Source organism: Hipposideros armiger, unplaced genomic scaffold (genome assembly GCF_001890085.2).
Source record: "Hipposideros armiger isolate ML-2016 unplaced genomic scaffold, ASM189008v1 scaffold_335, whole genome shotgun sequence".
NCBI classification, from domain to species: Eukaryota; Metazoa; Chordata; class Mammalia; order Chiroptera; family Hipposideridae; genus Hipposideros; species Hipposideros armiger.
This window is the reverse complement of record NW_017731685.1, coordinates 725,787-731,786: the sequence shown is the minus strand read 5'-3', so window position 1 is coordinate 731,786 and position 6,000 is coordinate 725,787.

The window sequence follows — 6,000 nt, the reverse complement described above, 5'->3', positions numbered from 1 at the left end:
GTTTCAGGGCCCTGGCTTCTCTTTCAGCTTCATTTACACACGCACACACACACACATGCACACACACACACATGCACACGCACATGCACACACACACATGCACGCACACACACATGCACACACATGCACATACACGCACATGCACACACACATGCACACACACACACACATGCACACGCACATGCACACCTCTTTCTTTCTACTTTCCCATTGAGATGATTCATGATCAGGAAACTAAGGCACCTTGAGAAGAGAGCAATTCTAAATGCTGGCATTTAGAATTTTATGTTAGAACTGGAAAGAACTGTGCACATAAGTTAGTCTAAACCCCTCCCTATCCACCCCTCATTGATGGAAAAGGCTGAAGCCCATTGAGGTGATGTGACTTGTCTAAGATCACATAGAAGTGAGAGAAAAAGCAAAGACTATTCATTGATACATTCACTCATTCAAGGTGGCAAGGAGGGCATACACGGCCAGCCCTCTACCTGGTAGAGCAAAGTGCATGTTCTCATCAGCCATCATTGCCAGGGCTGAACAGAAACAGGAGTCCTCTAGTGTGTCCAAAATGATTCTGTCTTGACCATGCCACAAACATACAAGCTACCATTTATGGAGTGTCTCCTGCGTGCAGAATCTAGACAGAAATCTATACAGGAAATCAAGTAATAACAATATGTGTAGTGAAAACTATAATGGAAGTAGAGAGTGATGTGAAACGAAAGTGGGAACACATCTAGTCTCTGGAGCAGCTGGTGGGGGTATTGAAGGTGACTTTCTGGAGCAAAGGAGCGCCACTCTGGCATTTAGGGATAGGTAGGCATATCCCAGAAAACGTGTGTATGTGAGTTGGGGACCAAGGGAGTAAACATGGAACAGTGTCCTTGGCAAAGGAAGCAGCATGTTTAAAAGTTCAAAAGTAAAAAAGGAACCTGGCACAAAAGACTAATATATGTCAGGATGCCAATTTATCAAATCAGAACAAAGAGGGGGCAGGACTATATGAAAGGCTTTCGAATGCACAGAACTCACTCTTGCTACCAAGGGCCGGTGTTTTTGGCTCAGAACAGCTGGGAGAGTGACTTCGTATCATAACATTTTATGGAGAGCAACTTTATTTTTCTGCTATCCGTATGGGTTGCTGAAAGGCAAATAGGGACTATGAATGCTAGAGGCACAAAGATGAATAATTTGCCTTCTGTTTCTTTCTCTTCCTTTCTGGCCCAGTTAAGCCACGGACCTACTCAGTAGAGATGCTGTGAGTATTAGAAATAATGTACACAAAGCCTAATAGCAAAATCTGACCATCGAAAGCAGTAGCTACTTAACCAGGAGGCTCAGTGAAAGCAAGGGGTTGCCCCCACTTCCTACATCCTAAACCCCACTTTCCTCAGTTCTCATTTGCTATACTGGCAATGACCTGGACATCTCACAGGATGGCTGACAGCAGTTGCCACCTCTCCTTTCAGGGTAGATTGCACCTCTGTCCCCCAAGGTGGTTTTGTAATCTTCAGTAGGTCAATGAATAAGACATTCTAAATTCCGTGAATTTGTACATTCCTCACAGTTAGAGTTTGTTAGTCTTAAAAAACACAATTATGAGGATATCAACAGCTCAGTCTACATGGGCAGTGTTCAGCCTAAACCAGGTTCCTCTTATTGTCTCTCCTCCAGCTTCAAGAATAGGAATGTGCATCTTCTGACTATCTTTGGAGGCCCCAGGTCCTTTCTTCCATGAATAGTTGCTGGAAAGAAGAACACACACACACACACACACACACACACACACACACACACACACACAGAGGCAGACAGGTATATTGGTCTCTGAGACATAGCTTTTGAGGACATCTCCAACCTCTGGGGAGCTTTTATTAAACATATCTGCATGTGCCTCACCCCATTGCAGGCCTCATAAATCAGTATGTCTCAACTGGGGGCTTAGAAATTATATATATATTTTAAGTTGTCCTGCTGAGTCTGACCAGCACCCCAGACCAAGAGCCATTTAGGGGAGGAGGATATGCAACTCCTCTCAGATCAGGCATAGACAGTCTCTCTTATCCTACAGCTTTTTCTTAACCATCTTTGTTTCTGAAGGGTCTAGGCTTCACGTTTGCACCACTAAAAGGCTGCTCAAGGGGTTGTCCCTGAGCAAAGGAATGGGCTCTGCTCATAGCTGAATTACAGCTTTGACTTCTACAGAAACTTGAACCAGCAGGAAGGTCTGATATTACAAGGTTTCTCTCTAACACACACAAACACACACTCTCACACACTTATAAGACATACTTTACTATATATGTGCTTAGCTTATCTCCCCTAGAAATGTATAAGCCATAAATATTTATTTATTTATTTATTTATTTATTTATTTATTTATTTATTTATTATATTAGTTTCAGGTGTGCAAAACAATGCAATAGTTATACCCCTCACAAAGTGACAACCCCCCTCCCGCAATCCACTGCCCCCCCACCCCCGATATCATACATATCTATTGCAATTCCATTGACTCCATTCCCACACTATACTCCATATCCCATGACTCTATATGTATTAAATTATAGTTGACATATAATATTATTCAATGGCAGTTTCAGATGTACAGTGCAATGGTCAGGCCTCTACACCGTCCATGAAGTGGTCTCCCTAACAAGACATGAGTCCATCTGGCCCCCTAAAAAATAATTACAACATTATTGATTCTATTCCCCAGATTGTCTTTTCTATCCCTGAGGCCATATTGTAGTTACCAATTTGTATTGTCTTGTCCTTTCCCCTTCTCCTTCATCCCCACCGCCTCCCAACTAGCAACCATCAGTTTTTCCTCTGTGTCTCTGAGACTATTTCTGTTTACATTACTCATTTATTCAGTTCTTTAGATTCCACATATAAGTGAGATCATATGGTATTTGTCCTTCTCTGACTGACTTATTTCATTTAACATAATGTTCCCTAGGTCCATCCATATCGTTGCAAATGGTACGATTTCCTTCTTCTTTATAGCTGAGTAATACTCCATTGTATAAATGTACCACAGTTTCTTAATCCAGTCGTCTACTGATGGACATTTCGATTGTTTCCAAGTCTTAAGCCATAAATAATTTTTAGGGCAGTAGACTTAAATTGTTTTTGTGGGATTTGTGTTATAAGGCATTTTCAGTACATATTTAATTTCGACAATGAAAAAAGTATGGCTGCAGCTCTTCTGTTTAACAAACAAGTCTGTCTAGGGGCCAACGTCATTACAAATCGTTAACAACCTCTCTGCACCGTTATGTCAGAAAAAAAAAATGGAATGCCCGGTTTGGCCAGCTCTCCTCAGGGTCGTTTTCTTTCATTCTCTCTCTTAATTAAAAAAATAATTCCACAGCCGTTTTGTCACCAGAGTTGGGGTGAATGCCCCTCAGGGTGGGGACTCAAATCCTGGGCTAAGAAGGTTTTTGGCTTCACATAGAATGAATTCCAACATGAGCCGATAGAGAGTTTAAAGTGAAAATAAATGTATTTAGCAGAGAGTAAGTAAGAAAGGAAAGGAAAGGAAAAGCCACCCCCCAGATAGAGTGATGGTCTCTAATTACTAATGGAAGAGAGACACCCTCCATCCCCTGGGCTAGGGTTTATATGTGTTTTCTGTTTCCATGGAAAATTTATTGGTATGGGGGAAAGGAGGGGAAAAAAAACTATAGTACGTTTATCTTTAACTTCTGTAAGATGCAAGAAAAATAGGGGCAGGTTTATCTTTGATGTTTGTAAGGTACAACCTGTATCTTATTTGTGGTGGGTTCAACTACAGGAATGGCCGTCATGGAATCTCTTTGCTTAACAAAGCCTTTGAATGGCTTGTTCTGTACGATTGCTTAATGTCTGCCTGAGTTTTGTGTCTTGGAGCACGTAAGCAGCTGGTTTGGAATCCAACCTCCTAGCTTCTTCTTTTATAAAAGTAGTCCTCATGCCCCTTTCCTATATTATTTTCTCTGCAAAGTGATATGTTATCATTGAAGTTCCCGCTCTATAATCCCAACACCACCCTCATATGACATAGCCCCTCATGGAAAACCATGAGACCATGGAGCCTGAGGCCTAAGTTTTCAGTTTTGTCCTGGGTATTCTGGATCTGTAAGTTTAATGATTCCACACCCCAATTCACCTGCTTCTCTTGGTTCCTGCTGTCTTGCTGGTCACCTGAGAAACCATGGCAATGAGAATGGCCGAACTTCAAAATTGCAGGTATCAGGGACTCCAACTGATCCCATGGTCCAGCCTCAGGCAGATGAAGCATCGCAAACTTGCACTTGACAGATGAAGCAAGTGAGGCTAGAGAAGCTTGGAACTGGCTCAAGATCACTGAGGGGAGGAGGGGCTACCACCCAGGATGTGTGGCTCCTAATATGGTGGGCCCTTTCCTTTAGAATCCACCCATCTAAATCCTTCCTGCACATAAACTTCACCTGGGCAGCAGAGCCTGGTTGAGGACCAGCAAAGTCCCAACTCCCAGAACATTTGCATCTAAATTTGTTTTCAAGCCAAACCCTCCGCCTTCCCCTTCCAGCTAATTGGCTACCCTTAGTCCCTTCCCACATAAAAATTCGCAAAATGAGTAGTATCATCCACTAACATTTTTGGGAATTTGTTAAAATGCAGATCCCCAGACTTCTTATCCAGAGTGTCAGATTCCTCAGGTGTGGGGGAAACCCGTGAAGCTGCCTTGTGACATGCTCCTGGAATGATTCTGTGGTCCGTGGACCATACTTTGAGAAGCTGTCCTAGAGCTACCATATTGATTGAAGATTTCTAAAGTCCACTGTGCCTTAGAGACACTCTTCTCTTTCTAAAATTTAAGACCTGGAGGCAGGTTGCCTGGGAACATGTTTTAAGGAGTTTCAGCAGCAGCTCCCACTCTAACAGGGAATGACCTCCTGTAATTAGTGAAGAGGTTGGGTCTTCGGAGACAGGGCAGGAGGAACTGAGGAGGTTGTTTAAAGGTGACTAGTGAAACCTTAGTGAAACAGCCTAAACTCCTAAGCAGTAAAGGCTTTGATTGCAGACAGTAGAAAATGAGATACAGAGAAGGGAAGAGTTGGTGGAAGTTTCTCCTTGGATTTTGGTTTTAATCTTGAGAAAAGCTGGCAGCTTGGTTCCATGGAGCAATACACTACAGTTCCCTTGAACTTTCAGCTATATTAATGAAATGTCTGGGTCAATTTTTCCATGTGTTCTTCTTTACTTTAAAAAATTTCTTTCGGTAAGCGCTTTATTGAGATATAAGTCACATGTGTCTTTATTGAGATATAAGTCACATGTGTCTTTATTGAGATACAATTCACCCATTTGAAGTGTACAATTCAATGGTTTTTAGTATATTCACAATTGTGCAATCATCACAATTGATTTTAGAACATTTTATCACCTCAAAAAGTAACCCTATATCCTTTAGCAATCACCTTCCCCCCCATTTAATCTTCCCATCCCCCATCCATAAGCAACTATTAACCTCTGTCTCTGTTGATTTGTTTATTCTGGAGATTTCATATAAATGGAATCATATAATATGTGGTCTTTTGTGACTGGCTTGTTTCACTTAGCATAATGGTTTATTTTTTAAAGTAAATTTATTGGGGTGACATTGGTTAATAACATTATATAAATTTTAAGTGTACAACTCTATAATACATCATCAGTATATTGCATTGTGTATTTAACGCCCAGTGTATTTGGGTGTCCTTCCGACACCACGTATTTGACCCCCTTTACCTTTTTAAATCTCCTCCCACCTCCCTTCGCCTCTGGTAACCACCATACTGTTGTTGGTGTCCATGAGTTTGTTTCTTTTATGTTGTTGTTGCTTTCTATTTTATATCTCACATATGAGTGAAATCATATGGTTATCGTTCTTTTCCATCTGACTTATTTTGCTTAGCATTAGCACATTTTCAAGGTTAATTCATATTTTAGCTTGTATCAGTACTTCATTCCTTATATTGCCAAAAATATTCC